The following is a 19443-nucleotide window of genomic DNA, read 5'->3' on the forward strand; positions in this document are numbered from 1 at the left end:
GGATGTTGTTGCGGGGTGGGGTAAACGGACGGGCCAGGGGGGTGGAGACCAGGGGGGTTGTTGTTGGGGGGGGGTGGGTGGGTGGAGACAAGGGGGAGTTGTTGTTGGGGGGAGGGGTGGAGACCAGGGGGGTGGTTGTTGGTGGGGAGGGGTGGAGACCAGGGGGATGGTTGTTGGGGGGGCGGGGGGTGGAGACCAGGGGGGTTGTTGTTGGGGGGGGGGGGGGGATTGGAGGACCAGAGGGGGGGTGTTGGGGGGGGGGGGGTTGGAGAAACTGAGGGGTGTTGTTGGGGGGGGGGGGGGAGACCAGTGGGGTGTTGTTGGGGGGGGGGGGGAGAGAGACCAGTGGGGTGTTGTTTGGGGGTGGGGGAGAGACCCCTGGGGTGTGTTGGGGGGGGGGGGGGATTGGAGACCAGAGGGGGGGGTGTTTGGGGGGGGGGGGTGGAGAACTGAGGGGTGTTGTTGGGGGGGTGAGACCAGTGGGGTGTTGGAGAACTGAGGGGTGTGTTGGGGGGTGAGACCAGTGGGGGTGTTGTTGGGGGGGGGGGGGGGGGTAGACCAGTGGGGTGTTGTTGGGGGGGGGGGGGGGGGTAGACCAGTGGGGTGTTGTTGGGGGGGGGGGGGATGAGACCAGTGGGGTATTGTTGGGGGGGGGGGGAGGGGAGAGAGACCAGTGGGGTGTTGGGGGGGGGGGAGAGGACCAGTGGGGTATTGTTGGGGGGGGGGGGGGGAAGAGAGACCAGTGGGGTGTTGGGGGGGAGAGACCAGTGGGGTATTGTTGGGGGGGGGGGGGGGGAGAGACCAGTGGGGTATTGTTGGGGGGGGGGGGAGAGACCAGTGGGTATTGTTGGGGGGGGGGGGGGAAGCGGAGACCAGTGGGGTGTTGGGGGGGGGATGGAGACCAGTGGGGTGTTGGGGGGGGGGGGGGACCAGGGAGTGTTGTTGGGGGGGGGGGGGAGAAGAGAGACCAGTGGGGTGGTGGTGGGGGGGGGGGGGGGGGGAGACCAGTGGGGTGGTGGTGGTGGGGGGGGGGGGGTGGGGGGGGGGGAGGAGAGAGAGACCTGTGGGGTGTTGTTGGGGGGGGGGGGGGGGGGGGAGACCAGTGGGGTGGTGTTGGGGGTGGTGCGGGGGGGGGGAAGACCACAGGGGTGTTGTTGTGGGATGGGGACCAGGGGGTGTTGTTGTTTGGGGCGGGGGAACCTAGTGGGTGGTGGTGTGGGGGGGGGGGGGGGGGGGGGGAACCAGGAGGTGTTGATGGGAGCAGGGCAGGGATGTTGTGGCGGGGAACAGACGATGTGGGATTGAGTTGAAGGGATGTGTGATCGGGAAGATGTTGGGGGGGGGGAAGGGGGAATGGCAGGATGGTTGGGAGACGGTGCAGGGCTTGAGGGGAGAGAACAGATGCGAGTGGACATGGGGGGTGGGGTGTAGGGGATGGGCAATGATGTGGAAATGTGAGGCAGGGAATGGAGGTGGGGAGGCGAGATGGGTTTGGGGTAATGGGGATGGTGGAATGGTGGAGTGAGTGGGGTGGGTAATCTGGAACTGGACACTTTTAAGTAGGGAACGATCCCAGTTCACAGATAGCGGTGTCCATTGTAAGGGTGGTGGGAAGGAGTAACCCGGACTGAGGAGGGATGTTAAGGATGGTCAGCTGAGCCTCATTCTTTTCTTTTTCTACAAAAAATGTCAAAAGTACTGCCAGCTTTGCAGAAAGTATATTAGTAATGTGATGGATAGTCTTCCTGGGAAAACCACGAGAGTATACATAGTTTGTAACTTGCATCACGATTGTTGGTAATGTCGACAGCCACTTTATTTATTCTGTCCCAAAAGAACGTCTTGCTGCCAGCTAAAACTAAAAGCATTAGCTTCTCAATTGAGTAAATGGAAATCAAGTTGTGCTTAAGCTTGCCAAGTATTAGGTGGTTAAGCATTTTTGTCCGGGCCTAACATTGAGAAGCCTGTTCATGGGGGAATGGTTCATATCAGCCGCCTGAATTGTTGAGAAATACTGTGGACAAGAAAAATGTGAATTTTGAGACATTTGAATACTCTGCGAGAGGGGTTTATTATAGAATCATACAATTATGTAGTGTTGATCGAGGCCTATTGGCCCATCCTGCCTGTTCCAGCTGTTTGAAAGAGCTACCTGGTTAGTCCCTCTCCATGTTCTTCCCCCATAGTGTTGCAGGTTTGCCTTTGCTTTTGGAAGCTATTATTTATTTATTCTTGTTAAAATTTAGAATACCCGATTATTTTTTTTCCAATTAAGGACCAATTTAGCGTGACCAATCCACCTAACTTGCACATCTTTGGGATGTGGGGGGTGAAACCCACGCAAACTCCACACGGACAGTGACCCAGGGCCGGGATTCAAACCCAGGTCCTCAGCTCCGCAGTCCCAGTGATATCCACTGCGCCACATGCTTTGGAAGCTACTATTAAAGCTGCTTCCATCACCTTTTCCGACAATGCATTCCAGATCGCCATAATTCTCTGTGTCTAAACTGTGTACGTTTTTCTCCCTTCTATCGCCTCTGGTCCCTTTAGCAATTATGAGCAGAACATTTTCAAGCCGACACACGGACTCAGAACTGTGGTTGATGGCAGCTTAGAGAGTGGCTTTTTACACCTTCCACTTGGGTTTTGAGGTTTCTGCCTTGGGTGGCAGTCCTTGTTTGGAATGTTGTGGTGAGTTGTGTTGTGATAGGGTTGTTCAGCTAATAACTGAATCAGTAGCGTAACCTAGAAATTTGGAGTACTGCTGCTACGTCTTATGAGAGGTTGAGCAATAACCTCTAAATCACAGAACCTTTCTCAAATACTTTGGCTGATGAACTGAATGGATGGCTTCTCCCCGTCACTTCCCCACTTCTAAATGTGCTGATTCACCTTGGGGTACGTTCACACTAGCGCTTCTCACCTTGCATTCATGCGCCTTTCTTAATGTGCAACCAGTTTGTGTTGGCAGGAGATGTGATTCTGAAAAACATTGCGGTCCTTTGTTTTGCATCAAGGACCAGGGGTGAGAGATCGGGATTGAGACTTGCAGTAGGTTGACCTGTGCCTGAGAGGTTGTAGTGCTCCAACTGCTGCAAAGTCTCAGTCGGCACAAACTGAATTTAACCTGCCAGAAAGTTTGCTTATATGGTCTGGGCAGGCTTAAGCTTTGACTATGTTTCCTAAATGATAGAATTGTCTGTTGACACAGACAGTCTTGGCTCAGCAATAAAGAATGACTTGTGGAGAATGTCAGTCAGCTACTGGCAGCTTTGGAATTATATTTTACTTCTTCTGTTATCCATTGACATTGGTATAATTAATTCCCCTGACCTCAAGTGGCACTCTCATCTCCTCTATTTTTAAATTGCTTCAGAGGAGGTGGCTGTCTCTTTTCTCAATCTCATAGAATCGGATCATAGAACCCCTACAGTGCAGAAGAAGGTCATTTGGCCCATCGATTCTGCACCGACCCGGTGAACGACCACGCTACCAGGCCCAATTCCCCTGTCCTATTCCTGCAACCCCACCCTAAGGGGCAATTTAAAATCCCTACAGTGCAGAAGGAGGCCATTCGACCCATGGGATCTGCACCGACTCTGAAAGTGCCCCTTACCCAGGGTCACTCGTGCCCCCCCCCCCACTCCCCATAAACCCTTAACTGCACCTAAACTTTGTGCACAAAGGGATAGTTTTAGTGTGGCAACTCCACCTAACCTGCACACCTTTGGATTGTGGGAGGAAGCCGGAGCACCCGGAGGAAACCCACACAGGTTTGGGGAGCATATGCAAACTCCACACGCACAGTTACCCGAGGCCAGAGTTGAACCCGAGTCCCTGGCACTGTGAGACAGCAGTGCATGCCGCCCCAACCACACCTATCCTTTGAGAATTAAGGGACAATTTAGCATGGCCAATCCACCTAACCTGCACATCTTTGGACTGTGGGATGAAACCAGAGCAGCCGGAGGAAGCCCACGCAGACACGGGGAGAACGTGCAAACTGCAAACAGTTTGCTGAGGTCGGAATTGAACCCAGATTCCTGGTGCTGTGAGACAGCAATGCTAGCCACTGTGGCACCATGTCGCCCCACTCATAATTAAGTAACACGCAGTGAAATCTGTGCAAATATAAAATCCTGTTTCTGAGAGGTTGCACCGCTTCATAGGATATGATAAAAATTGTTTTGTGTGATGAGTAGTGCCTCATCTCTTCCAACCTTTCTGTTGGAGTCTTGCAGATCGTGGTATGTTCTATTATACGCTGATATCTCTGCCTTGGTTTCTCTTCCCTTCCCCCGCCCCCTTTTTATGCAGTAATGATTTCATAAGAGCTTAACATGTGCCCCCTCCTTTTTACTCCAACCTTGAGGCTGGCCTAAACCATCGATATTGGCAATTACTTTCATTTCAAACAAAATATCAAAGATGAGTGAAGAGTCAGGGCCATAAGCTTCCTGGAGACAAGATGAGATTTTTGCTGAGCATTTTGAATGCTGTGGTTTTTGGCGCCAGGGAAAAAGAGAGTTAAAAAGCCTAATTTATTTAGCGTGCATAAAAGAACATTCTATTTGTCTTCAGGGAAAAAGGCAAACAGGGTCGTGGGAGAGGAGGATCTAAGACCTTGTGGGCCCCATCTGCTTTTCAGATCTTTGCTTTTTCCATTTTTCTTTCTCCGGCCAAGAAAATAATAAAGTCTGTTTTTGTTGCTCGTTCATCTGGTCTAACTTGGAGTTGTGGCCAGGTCGAAACACCACAACTCCATCATAAACGGACAATATTGACTGCAAACGCGGCAATGGAGTGCCATTGGAAAGAAACTGGGTGTTTTGTAATGTGAAAAAAGCAAGCACCAAAATTCAATTAACATAGCATTTTACTGAGGGGCAGCATAGTGGCGAAGTGGTTAGCATCGCTGCCTCACGATACCAAGGACCCGGGTTCGATCCCAGCCCCGGGTCACAATCCATGTGGAGTTTGTGCATTCTCCCCGTGTCTGCATGGGTCTCACCCCCACAACCCAAAAAGATGAACAGGGTAGGTGGATTGGCCACACTAAATTGCCCCGTAATCATTTTGCTGGTGTTAGTTATAAGTGATCTTCTCTGTTTACCCACATTTAAATGTCAAATCTGTGGAAGTCCAGCAGTGTTTACATTCTACTTGGGTCTGTTTTTTCAATCTAAGTTTCATTTTTGCATACTGGGTTGTTTGTATTTTTGTTTAAAGAGGGTCGATGCGATAGCTCGAGTTTTGTTATCGTGCACAAATAAAAGTGTGTAGTGTAAGACGAGGTAGAAGAGAGTAAGAGAGCTTGTGAAATAAATCAAGAAGTGATGCACACCTCATGTCTGCGTGGGTCTCACCCCCACAACCCAAAGATGTGCAGGGTAGGTGGCTTGGCCTCACTAAATTGCTCCTTAATTGGAAAAATAAAAAGTGATGCACACTAGGATTTTCAAAGCCTCTGCACTTTATGAAGGAGGAGCGATTGAAGGAACAGTTCCACCGTTTTGAGTTCCTGGGAACACTCAACAAATATGCCAGCGCAAACCCCCTGGGGCTGGATTGTGCTTGTGTGGGCACTTTCCCACTGATAATAAGATTACACACTCAGCACATTTGCCTGTTAGTCTGGTCAGGTTGTCTCGTTCACTCCCAGCGATATGCTTCCATTTACTTTGAATCAGATAAAGTACTGACACAAAAGCTAGCCAGCGAGTGGGGGAGGTTGCGGTGGGCTGAAACAGTTGGAAAGTGAGTGCGCTGGGATTCAGAATCTGTGATGCATGACTATGCTGTATCTGACCCTGATTACTCACCTCTTCAGTCTGCGTCTTTGAAAACTGTTCTAGCTGCTGAACCCATTTTTAAGGCTTTTGTGTTAGCATAAAACTTCATAGTGATTGGAGCCACGGGCACCACTTTGTTGGTGATGTGCAAATTCTCCCAGTACTGTCCTAGCCTGCGTATTGATTTTAGAACAGCAATAATAGAAGGCGGACAGTTTCGCACTGCCAGAGAATTTAGTTATTGATGCATTAAAGGGTTTGTCCTTCAGGTCCATTTTTGTCATTCATTAATTTCTTAGTCCGGTACTGAGAGTTATTAGTGGGAGATGCTATTTCAGTGTGTTCTGCAATTCCTTGTTATCTTTATTGCAGTGTTAAAGTAGAATGTTGGTGCAGCAGAATTTTTGGCAGCTACTGTGCATTGTTTTATTGTTGTCAACGAAGGTCTTCTCTTGTGGGTCTAAATCGTCTGGCCACTCTGGGTACTCTCATTCGAGGACCTACTGAAAGAAAGTGACAATGCCAGCTCTTGTATCAATGCCTAGTAAGTCTGGGCTTTAAGGAGAGGCATGCAGTTACAATACAAGGCTGTCGCAATAAATTATCTCAAAGAATGAGCACATTCCAGTTATACAGTTTTTGTCTATTTACCCAGATACTTTGACTGTCACTCTGCAGTTTATGGTTTCATTAGTGTTGTAGGTTGGAGCTTGCGGGGTCCAGAATAAATTGTACGATGTGATAAATGATATGATACTCCTGTGTCGTAGGGTGAATCATTAAAATCTGGTCAGTCTAAGGTGGCTTTGAGACTTCAGTTGTAATACTTTTCTCGCGTGTGGTGTAAGCTCGATTTTTATTGTTCCTTTTCTTTGCCCTGTTTTTAGCAGAGTGAGGAACCATTCAGGTGAGGTGGATTGGCGATGCTAAAATTGGCCCATAATGTCCAAAGAATGTGCAAATTGGGTGGGGCTAGGGGTGGGGCGTGGGCATAGGTGTGGAGTACTCTTTCGGAGGGCCGGTGCAGACTCAATGGGCCGAATGGCCTCCTTTTGCATTGTCGGAGTCAATGGTTCTATTTATGAGGATGAAGGTGGAGATTGAGGATGCATCGTAGCAGAGCATCAGGGCCAAGTCTGAACCGCACAAAGCTAATATCCAACCTAGCCAATTACTGTCTCAGCAGTTTACTCTCGATCATTAGCAAAGTGATGGAAGAAGTCATCAACGGTGCCACAAAGTGGCACTTAGCAATCAGCCCACTAACAAGCAAATTGAATTCCATCAGAACACTTGGCATTTGACGTCATTGCAGCCTTGACCCAAACATGGACAAAGGAGCTTGGCATCAAGGAGACCAAGAACTGAATCAATGGGAATCGGGGGGAGAAACTTTCCAATGGTTGGAATCATTCCTGGCACACAATAAAAATGGTTGTGGTGGTTGGAGGTTAATCATTTCAGCCCCAGAGTTCCTCTTAGGCTTAGGTTCAACCACTTCAGCTGCTTAATCAATGACTTTCCCTCCATTATAAATCAGAAGTGGTGATATTCATTGATGATTGTACCATTGTGCTGTTTGCAGCTCAGGGTGGTTGACCAGGAATCTTTCCCATTCTTACCACATGCCATTGGTGTGTGTTGGAAGAATTTGCAGCCGTGTTCACCCATTTGACCATGTTATAAATGCACTTCCTTGACCATCAAGTCCTGAGGTGGAACTATTTATTCTTTAATGGGATGTTGACATCGTTGATGATGCCAATCCTTCTTTGCCGTTGAGTGGCTAGCTGGGAACGCATTGCTGTGGGTCTGAAGTTACATATAGGTCAGACCAAGTAAGGATGGCAGATTTCTTTCTCTGAAAGTAACCTCCCCTCCCTTTTAAAATAAGAAGGTTGGGTAATGCCTTGGAGCAGAGGAAAGAGAATGTCTTGTTCTATAGACCTTGCTCTGTTCTACAGCACAGATGGTCCTTGATAACATCTGAAAACTGGAAAGAATTATTAGTTCCAATGTATGAATTCAAGGTAGGTAAAATGGCAGTGTATAATGAGAACAATTTATTATCTTAATTCTTTGCTATTGTTACCCACATCCCTGGATAAATGGGGGAAAAACAGTTTAGAAGCAATGCCAGTTTGCTACTGTAGTGTACCATCTTCTGATTCAAAAGATCTCAAAAAAGGCTTCATTCATGACTAATATTTTGAAATTGGATAATTTATTGTGGTGCTTGTGAATGGAACCTATTTCACTGCAAACTAGTGTTTTCCTGTTCTTCCACTTACTGCTCTTTAAACAAACACTTGAATGTACTGATAAAAAAATGAGGTAAGAAATTTGAAGTAGTCTGCTACATTTCAAAAGCAGTAGAAGAAGTTTTTGATATGGTCAATGACTTCATGAAGTAAATAAGTTGAGACAATTTGTCACCAAAAATCTGAACTTTCATTAACCTTATTACAGAATTGGAGGGTGTCCTTCAGTCTTAAAGCAACAGTGCCTTAATTGGATTGCTACGTATTGTAATTAACAGAACAAACACTGATATGTTATCTCCTTTCGATGTGTTGACTTATCGTTCTCTGATACAGTCTCACCTCCATCACCCATTACCCTTTTCCTCAAAAGCCACTGGTTGGAGTCAAACCAGCACAAAGGAAGATGGATGTGGGTTATTGCAGGTAAAAATTCGAGAGAGGGAGGGGAAAAGAAGCAGTAGTTTGCAATGATGGCGGTGTCAGTGGACTTCTGCCCATGTTTGAACCAAGGTTGTAATGAGGCCAGGAGCTGAGTGACACTGGTGGAACTCACACGGAGTGTCAGTGAGCAGGTTAGTGCTAATATGTGCCGCTTGATAGCACTATGCTGACCCCTTCCATTACTTTACTGATGACTGAGAGTAGACTGATCAGGCGATAATTGACCGAGTTGGATTTGTCCTGCTTTTTGTGTACAGGACATACCTGGACAATGGCTGGGTAGATGCCAGTGTTGTAGCTGCACTGGAACAGCAGTTTCTGGCGCACATGTCTTCAGTACAATTGCTGGAATATTGTCAGGGCCCATAGCCATTGCAGTATCCAGTGCCTCGTGTCATTTCATGTTATCACGTGGGGTGAATTGGGTGATGTTGGGGACCTCTGAAGGAGACAGAGATGTACCATCCACTTGGAACTTCGGGTGAAGATTATTGTGAATGCTTCAAAGTTGTCTTTTGCACTCATGTGCTGGACTCCCCCATCATTGAAGATGGGGATATTTGTGGAGCCGCCTCTAGTGAGTTGTTAAATTGTTTACCAGCATTCACAACTGGTGTATTTCCTTTTTATTGGCTTTGTGGAGGTTTGGTACAACTGAGTGGCTTGCTAGGCCATTTTCGAGGAAATGTGAGAGTCAACCACATTGCTGTGGTTCTGGAGTCACATGTAGGCCAGACCAGGTAAGGGTGGCAGATTGTTTAATGATCATCATTCGATTTTTAATTCCAAACATTTATTGAATTAAAATGTCACCATCTGCCATGGTGGGTTCGAACCCAGGGTCCCCAGAGAACGACCCTGGTTCTCTGGATCACCAGTCCAGTGACAATACCACTACGCCATTGCTTCCCCTGAGGCTCAGCAAGTCAGTCAACAGAAGTAACCGAGAAAGGTTGAAGGGGATTTCCAAGGAGAGTTACTGGTTTCTGCAATTGATCTTCAAGACGATTACCAGGTACCTCTTTTCCTACCCTATCTTTCACACACAACGCGGAGACCTGACAGAAAAGCCCAATTATGTTCTCATCTCTGTGCTTTCCGTGTGATTCATTCACTATTTTCTCCCCTGTCTTCCATCCCTTGCCTGTTACTCAGGCATGCTGAATCCGGATGTTACAATCCTGAGATTCGCAAACAGTGCAGATGTGTTATTGAAGCTTCCTGTTTTTTTTAATAGATTTATTGTTTCATTCTCTTCTCTCTGCTCTCTGACCCCAAAACTTACAACCCTGAAGAATATATCTTAAACTAACCACTAGTAACTGACATGTTGCAATTTGTATTTCAAATGGTTTCCTTCCCTTTGGTAAAATATCTAGATTTTGGTGACATAACAAGAAGTATTATTCTGTGAAACTACAGATAACCCACATCCTGATATTGATCCAGAATGTTGGGAGAGGTTAAATATGACATGCAAAATTGTTGCTTCTATTAACGTTTTAATGACTTAGGACAGCACGGTGGCACAGTGGTTCGCACTGCATCCTCACGGCGCCAAGGTCCCAGGTTCGATCCCGGCTCTGGGTCACTGTCCGTGTGGCGTTTGAACACTTTCTGCGTGGGTTTCACCCCCACAACCCAAAGATGTGCAGGTTAGGCGGATTGGCCATGCTAAATTGCCCCTTAATTGGAAAAAATGAATTGGATACTCTAAATTTGTTTTTTAAAAACTTTATTGATAACTTGGTTGTAACTAGTGGTGGAACTATGGCCGTACGGTAAATCCATCAGTTTCAAAAGCCTTGAATGGAGCTCTTTCTGTGTTCAGCTCCAAATTGTTTGGGCCTTTTCCTTCATGGAGAATATGAAATTAACTTACTTTTGTTTTGGTTTACTTTGGCTTCTCACTTTCCGCTCACTTCTCACTAAACCATTGCCAGGGCAAATGAGTTCAGGTGGTATCACACAAATGTTCACCCTCTCAGCATGATTTGTAGCCCGAGTACCATAACTTTGCATAAGTAAACTAATGATGCACATGAAAATAACAAGTGCTTTTATCTCTCAAATTGCTACAATTCACTTGTCCCCATTGTCACCACAGTGCAATGCATTCCTGGTTTTTATTCCTGGAATTCTGGCATGTTCAGTCATGTCTTCGTTTAGTGCCAGACTACAATAGAAAGTGCTCCCAGCAAAGTTGGAACATCCTTTAAGTTTTGTGTCAAACACATCTTCCCCTCCCTTCCTCTTTCCCCTAACACTTCCATTACCCTGCTTCCTGTGCCTCTGTACTTGCTTAAAACCTTTCACATGGCTAACTTTTTACAGTCCTTGTGCAAGGTCATAAAACTAACACTCTTTCTCACTCCACAAATACTGCCTGACCTGATGAGTATTTGTAGTGTTTTCCCATTTTGCTTCAGTGTGATGATTTTTAAATTGTTCTTGGATGGGGACAAGAAAAGAAAGACATTGTTTGACAAGAAATTGGGGGTTTGTTTGTTTCTATTTAAAGTGTAGCTTCAACCCAGTTTCCATTCCCAGTCTGCTGAGCCTGGGAGCCTCTACAATCAGTTTCTCTGCCCTTTGGTAAGCAAGGGGAAAAAAATCATGCACAGTGTATGCTCCTAATCAGTATCTGTTGACTCCTGTGCACCTATGTAGATTTGATGTGGAGATGCCGTTGTTGGACTGGGGTGAGCACAGTAAGAAGTCTTACAACACCAGTTTAAAGTCCAACAGGTTTGTTTCAAACACTAGCTTTTGGAGCACTGCTTCTTCCTCAGGTGAACTGGTGCGTCCCAGTTTCTTAAAATGTTTGCCGCTTGCAGGACCAAGATTTTAAATTCTGCTCTTCAAACTTCCTGAGTTTAGAGGACAGGGAAAATCTGCCCTCTGCAGGTTAGACCGTCATGCATCAATCACTAGTTTCCTAGGAATAGGAAATTTGAAGAGCTGGAGCTTTCAAATTTTGGGGAAATGGGAGGATGATAAGGGGAGGAAAAAATGAATGAAAATGGAGAGATTAGAGAAACTGGGTTGTTTGCCCAAGAGAAGAGACAAAGAGATTTGATAACATGGCAGATTTGGACAGAATAGATTGGGAGAGACCATTGTTGGAAGGGTCACAAATCAGTTGACACTGATTTAAGATGAATGGCAAAAGAACAAAACAGTGACATGAGGAAATGCCTTTGAACACAGCTAGGTCAGGAATGCATTCTTGAGAGTGTGATGGAAATTGCACAAATCAGGGGTACCGGAGGCACGTTGGAAATGGAACCAGAAAAGATTAACAAAACCTTCAAGGCCCTCTACCAAGAGCTGTACACCTCAGAGCCCCCAAGGGGGGAGTCTGGGATGAAACGGTTCCTTGATGGACTGGACATTCCAGCCGTGGGGGAGGGCAGAAAATGGGGCATGGAAGCACCACTAGCACTGGGAGAGATCATGGACAGCATTAGTTCCATGCAGACGGGGAAGGCGCCGGGACCAGACGGATTCCCGGCGGACTTCTACAAAAAATTTGCGACAGCGCTGGCCCCGCACCTGCGGGAGATGTTCACCGACTCGCTAGCTAGGGGCACACTGCCACCCACGCTAGCACAGGCCTCAATCTCGCTGATACTTAAGAAAGACAAAGACCCAACGGAATGTGGGTCATACAGACCCATCTCACTGCTAAACGCAGACGCCAAAATCCTAGCCAAAAGGCTAGAAGACTGTGTACCTGAGGTGGTCACAGAGGACCAGACGGGCTTCGTCAAAGGTAGACCGCTTACCTCGAACATCAGGCGCCTGCTGAACGTGATAACGAGAGAACACAAGAGGTGATCGTCTCCCTGGACGCAGAAAAGGCCTTCGACAGAGTCGAATGGAAATACCTCATAGAGGTACTGGAGCGGTTCGGGCTTGGAACAGGGTTCAACTCTTGGGTAAAGCTCCTATAGAACGCTCCCATGGCGAGCGTACGGACCAACTCCCAATACTTCCAACTGCACAGGGGCACCAGACAAAAATGCCCACTGTCCCCGCTGCTGTTCGCCCTAGCGATCGAACCGCTAGCAATCGCGCTCAGGGCAGCAAAAAGTTGGAGGGGGATCCGAAGGGGAGGCAGACACAGAGTCTCACTCTATGCAGATGACCTGCTCCTCTACATTTCGGACCCACAGAGCAGCTTGGGCGGGATCATTGCGCTCCTGAAAGAGTTTGGAGCCTTTGCGGGCTACACATTCAACATGAGCAAAAGCGAGATCTTCCCAGTACACCCGCAAGTGGGTGCCGTTTAAACAAGCCCGACACAAATTCCGCTACCTGGGGATCCAAATAGCCCATGACTGGAAAGGGATCCACAAATGGAACCTCACCAGTCTGACGGAGGAAGTAAAAAAGGACCTGCAAAGATTAAATGAAATGAAAATCGCTTATTGTCACGAGTAGACTTCAGTGAAGTTACTGTGAAAAGACCCTAGACGCCACATTCCGGCGCCTGTTCGGGAAGGCTGTTACGGGAATCGAACCGTGCTGCTGCCCTGCTTGTCCTGCTTTCAAAGCCAGCGATTTAGCCCAGTATGCTCAACAGCCCCTGTTTAGATGGAACACACTCCCACTCTCCCTCGCTGGGAGAGTCCAGACGATCAAAATGAACGTACTGCCCAGGTTCCTCTTTCTGTTTAGATCCATCCCGATCTACATCCCCAAGGCCTTTTTCAAAGCACTAGACAAACTAATCATGGCGTTCGTATGGGGGGGTAAAAATGCTAGGATCCCAAAGAAGGTCCTGCAAAAAACAAAATCCAGGGGGGGGGCTAGCCCTCCCAAACCTACAATTCTACCACTGGGCGGCAACAGCCGAGCGAATAAGGGGGATGGATCCAGGAGCCAGAGGCCGTGTGGGTGCGCGTGGAGGAGGCCTCGTGCGTGGGGACCTCCCTCCGGGCCCTCGCCACGGCAGCACTCCCATCCCCACCCAAAAAACACTCCAGCAGCCCGGTGGTGATAGCCACCCTCCAATCCTGGAACCAACTGCGGCAGTAATTTAGCCTGACCAAAATGTCTGACAAAGCTCCCATCTGCACCAACCATAGGTTCACACCAGCACTGACTGACGCCACCTTCAAAAGGTGGAGGCAGGACGGAGGGACACTGACAGTCAGGGACTATACACGGACGGCAGGATCGCAACACTGGACGAACTGACAGAGAAATTTCGGCTAGCCAGGGGGAACGAGCTAAGGTATCTACAGCTTAAAAACTTCCTACGAAAGGAGACAAGGACGTACCCACAACCGCCACGACAGACACTACTGGAAGAACTACTGGACGCAAGCATACTAGACAAGGGAAACTGTAGTGACATGTACGACCGACTGACAGAAAGGGCCGACACCGTACTGGACGCAACAAGAAAGAAATGGGAGGAGGACCTGGGGATTGAGATAGGATGGGGACTCTGGAGCGAAGCACTGCATAGGGTCAACTCCACCGCCACGTGCGCAAGGCTCAGCCTGACGCAGCTAAAAGTGTTACATAGAGCCCACTTAACAAGAACCCGTATGAGTAGGTTCTTCCCGGAGGTGGAGGATAGATGTAAACGGTGCCAAGTAGGCCCAGCCAACCACGCCCACATGTTCTGGTCTTGCCCCAGACTGGTGGAGTACTGGACAGCCTTCTTCGAGGCAATGTCCAAAGTGGTGGGAGTGAGGGTGGAGCCATGCCCGAAAGTGGCGGTCTTCGGGGTCTCTGACCAGCCAGATCTATTCCTGGGGAGGAAGGCGGACGCCCTTGCCTTTGCCACCCTGATCGCCCGCCGTAGAATCCTGTTTGGCTGGCGGTCAGCAGCACCACCCAGAGCTGCAGACTGGCTGTCCGCCTTCTCGGAATCTCTCCAAATGGAGAAAATCAAATTCTCCATCCGAGGGTCAGACAACGGCTTCCACAGAACATGGGAGGCATTCACATGACTGTTCCGGGACCTGTTTGTGGCCAACGACAAGAGGAAGAATAGCCAGGTAGCCAAAAATCAGGGGAAATTAGTCAAGAATCAGGGGAGGGCCAAGGCATGAAAGAAAGGCGAACCACAGGGGGGGAAAGCAGACGACAACAGCACACAACACAGCCAAGTATCGCACACTGTAATTATCTCCCCGGCACCCAAATGTATATGTGCCCCCCCCCCCCCCCCCCAATCCCCGCCAACCCTGCCCCCCCTTCCCCCCCCACAAACAGTAATTCTGCCAGATGCACAGAACTGCCGCTGTCGAGCTGGTGCACAATACCCCACCAGTTAGTCTATTTCATATTTTATTGTATTTTATGTTGGGGTGTGCCCTTCTCTTCTAAATATGTGTATATGTATATATATGTTTCTTATTCTGTGTACATAACGGTAATTATACCTTGTGCAAAAACCCAATAAAAACATTTATTTTTTTAAAAAGTGTGATGGAGGCAGATTCAATTGTGGCATTCAAAAGGAAATTGCATAAACAGCTGGAGAGAGAGAATTTGCAGGGCTGTGGGGTAAGCGTCTGGGAATGTGGCCAGCCGAGTTGCTCGTGTAGAGAGCTGGCATGGGCACAGCACGCCCTGTACTGTTGTAACCATTCAATGATTCTAAGAACGGAAAATCATAAGGTAAGACCTTGCAAAAACTCCCCTCGTCACACTTCTGAATAACTGGTCTAGGAGCAGCCTGGTAGAAGCCTGGGCGCTGGTGGTCTGACTAGAGTGGCTTGTTGATTCTTGGTTCTTTAATGATCCTAGTTGAAATTTGCACTGTTCAGCCACATTAAGGCTATTTCAGAACACTGTACGAATCATTGTGGACCTCTTTCATGCAATTGAATCCCCTGCTGAGTATGCAGAGTCTTGGGCCGAGAGCGCAGTTAAGGTTTTGCTGCTGACAGGCAAAGTGCTCACAGTTTAAAACAACAATCCAGCTAAATGAGCTTCTTATATCTCATGAATTTTAAAGATACCCAGAAGATCCTGATCTCATTGAACTTATTTATTCAGAAACATTTTCTGATTTGAAAGAACACATTGGAAGAGACTTGTTTAAAGTAAATATTTTGCTGACGTTTCTGAAAACGAAAGTGAAAAGAGCATTTTTTCCTGATTAATATTCTGTGAAATGTATTAAAGCTTTTCTCCATACAAAGCGTTGTATCGGTGCAAGGCGTTTTGCCACTTATCCAACAACCCTTTGCAGCAATCCAAATGTAGCCTCCAGTTCTTTGCAGATTCCCGACACAACATTTTTTGATCGGGGAGGCTTGTCACACGAGAGTACCTTTAAGAAATGGGTGTTTATAAGTGGGTGCGTATATAAATATCTGTAGTGAGAGTACCTTTAAGAAATGGGTGTTTATTACTGCAGTGATGTCAGAGTGGGTGGAGTTGGGCTATCTGTCAGCTTTTTACTTTCGTTTTAGGTTGTTTGCTGTAGGGTGTGTTTTAGTTTCTTTTTCAGAGCTGGATAGCTGCAGTCACAGCCAGAAAGGTTATTAGTCTCTCTCTGTTATCTAAAGAATGTAAATCGATCCTTTGGTGATTTAAAACTAATAACTGCTCTCAGTAGTGACTTTAACCTGATGTGCTTCTGTTTAAAGTTTTTTTTAAAGTCTTATGGATGTTAAAAGAACAGCTTAAGAATTACTTAGTGTTATATTCTTTGGGGGTTATATTTGAATTGATGGTTGCTAAGATGTTCACTGTGTGTGTGTTTTAACAAGGTGAACTTGAGTTCATACAAGAAACATTGTTTTGCTTTAAAAAATACTTTTCCATTTCTGCTGCACCACACTTGTAGAGTGGGCCGTGTGCTCCCTGTACCATAATCTATTAAAAGTTGTGGGTCAGGTGAACTCCATGATGCACTTTGGGGTTCTCTAAAATCCTGGCCCACAACAGGCTTTCTGTCGCCTCATTTGCGGCAGAGCACTTGGCTGTAGAAATTTGTGTAAAGGAGTTGTTCAACCAGACAGAAGGTTGCAAACGTTGCATTCTGAGGAATAAGAAGTTAACTAATTGAAGGGTTTATGGAATTAGGTCAAACTTTGGTTATGCAGTGGAATTTGAAGATGGTGCACACTGAAGCCATGTGTGATGGATGGGGTGCCAATCAAGATGGGTGGGGATGGTGTTGAACATCTTGTGCTGTTGGAGCTGCACTCATTCAGGCAACTGGGGAGTATTCAATTGGAGATGCTGGGAAGCTGTTATGGGGTGTTAAGGAATGTGAGTCATTCACTGCAGAACATTGATTCTCTGACCTGGTCTTGTGGCCACAGCATTCAAATGGCTTGTCAATTTGAGTATATGGTCAGTGGTGACCCCCAGCATTTTAATGGTGGAAGATTGTAAATATATTGAATGTCAAGAGGAGGAGATGGTCATTGTTTGGTGCTTGTGTTGCACAAATATTACTTGCTACTTAGACCAAAGCTGAATGTTGTTCAGGGCTTGCTGTATGTAGATATTGATTGCTTCAGTGTCTGATGAGTTGTGAATGGAGCTATACACCAGGCAAGCATCAATAAACATCCCCACTTTAAAAAATATATATATTTAGACTACCCAATTCATTCATTTTCCAATTAAGGGACAATTTAGCATGGCCAATTCACCTACCCTGTACATCTTTTTGGGTTGTGGGGGTGAGACCCACACAGACACTGGGAGAATGTGCAAACTCTACATGGACGGTGATCCGGGGCCGGGATCGAACCTGGGTCCTCGGCGCTCTGAGGCAACAGTGCTAAAAACATCTCCACCTCTGACCTTTATGATAGAGGGTAGGTCATTGATGAAGTAACTGACGATGGTTGGGCCAAGGACGCTACCTGAGGAACAACTGCAGTGATGTCCTGGGACTGAGCTGATTGGCCTTCATCAACCACAACTAATGTTTTTTATGTGAGGTATGACTAGCCAGTTGGGAGTTCCCCCGCCCCAATTCCCAATATGTATCAGATGAATGTAACCTGGTGCTTTCTGTAGATGCTGATGAGGCATTTATTACAATAGAATTGTCTTTGTTGCAAGGAATGCTGGAGCTTTGGGGAAATGTTTTCCTAGCCCTAATAGGGTTGTGTCAACTTCAGTGGAATAGTGGTTGCAGTTGATGGATTTTCCCTCTATTGTTATTGGGGATGTTTATTGTTCCCAGAGCTGAAGGGGTTGGATTATGAGGAGAGGTTGAGTAGACTGGGACTGTACTCGTTGGAATTTAGAAGGATGAGGGGGGATCTTATAGAAACATTTAAAATTATGAAGGGAATAGATAGGATAGATGCGGGCAGGTTGTTTCCACTGGCGGGTGACAGCAGAACTAGGGGGCATTGCCTCAAAATAAGGGGAAGTAGATTTAGGACTGAGTTTAGGAGGAACTTCTTCACCCAAAGGGTTGTGAATCTATGGAATTCCTTGCCCAGTGAAGCAGTTGAGGCTCCTTCATTACATGTTTTTAAGGTAAAGATAGATAGTTTTTTGAAGAATAAAGGGATTAAGGGTTATGGTGTTCGGGCCGGAAAGTGGAGCTGAGTCCACAAAAGATCAGCCATGATCTAATTGAATGGCGGAGCAGGCTCGAGGGGCCAGATGGCCTACTCCTGCTCCTAGTTCTTATGTTCCTGATTTTTCTCCACTCTGGGATGTTTGTCAGGGTTTTCAGTAACTCTGTTGCACAATACTCTTTAAAAGATACTGTTGCAAGAAATCGTCCATGTGTGAAGGATTATTCTGGCATTGGCTTATTGATATTGATGCCTCAGTTTCTTTGTGTCAAGACCTCATCCCTCTCCTTTATTTTCCCCTCTCTCTGCGTCTGGGTGCCCTGTTGCCACTTCTGTTAAGATGATGTGATCTCAGGCCTTTGCTAAGGCTGTTTCATGAAGAGATCCACAAGCCCAGAACAGATGGCTAACTCAGTTTTGCCTTTGGCAGAATGCATCAGTGGGTGATGTAAGTTAATACTGGCAAATCGTTGTGTGCCTGTCATGGTGATGGTACCTCAATGAGCCTCATTACCCAGTGTATTGATTGGGTGAGCAGAAATTGCTTTTCTTCCAACTTTGCGTTATAATTTTTTTAAATGTTGGTCTTTCATAATCTGATTTGGGTACTGGGATAGATCATGGTAGCAAAGCCTGTGCTTGGTGCTTTCAAGGAAAATGGTGAGTGGAAGAGATGGGAGAATGGCGGATTATCTCTATGAACGCATCAGGATACAATTCAGCTTAAATGATTTTGTGCATGAGAGTTCAAGGCAAGGGATGTTTTTTGGTGCAGGATCAAAGCTGATTTCTAAATCAACCTGCTCCGTTCCGAAAGCCTGTACATTTTCAGCAGTTCCAATCTCTGGTTGCTGTAGCACAGAACTTTCATGTCTTTCCTTCTCCACCTGATTATAGTTGTATAGGCGCCTACATTGTCTTTAGGAATTTTGGATTTGGCAACTCAAAGAGCTGATTACAAAGCAGCAGCTTCATTTCTCAGAGTATCCAAGGTAATGGCAGAAACGAGAATCGATTGTGGACTTTTATAATAGAGCTGATTTCTGAGAGTTTCAGAAGAATGATTCCTGTGTCAGAAATGTCTGCCTGCTACTTACTTAGGCCTGCCTTTAATCCCTTTCTAAAGCAAACCAGACTGTTATAGAGAGTGAAATATCCAACGGTTGTATTATTTACTTCTCAAGTTTGTGCTGCATATATTTTAATGCAAGGATTACTTAAACTTCTTTGCGATTATTTAGCTCGATAGCAGTTTTGGACTCGAAGAACAGCAACATGTATCATACACAATTCTCACTATTACAGGAAGGTAGCGGTTGTGAAATGTCCATTCATCTAAGTGAAATACAGATTTAGAAAGAACATAAGTCGTATTCTAGTTTTTTAAATGATGCAATCTAACACTACTGTTCTGCCTGT

At 46.6% G+C, this 19443-nt stretch overlaps 1 protein-coding gene across 1 annotated transcript in view; it reads left to right on the forward strand.

Annotated features, from left to right (window-relative positions):
* Nucleotides 1-19443, forward strand: part of LOC119953963 (ORM1-like protein 3) — a 46766-nt gene that overhangs the window by 1094 nt on the left and 26229 nt on the right. The gene's annotated exons all lie outside the window — the stretch shown is intronic.

The sequence above is a fragment of the Scyliorhinus canicula genome, chromosome 19 (assembly GCF_902713615.1).
Source record: "Scyliorhinus canicula chromosome 19, sScyCan1.1, whole genome shotgun sequence".
In the NCBI taxonomy this organism is placed as follows: Eukaryota; Metazoa; Chordata; class Chondrichthyes; order Carcharhiniformes; family Scyliorhinidae; genus Scyliorhinus; species Scyliorhinus canicula.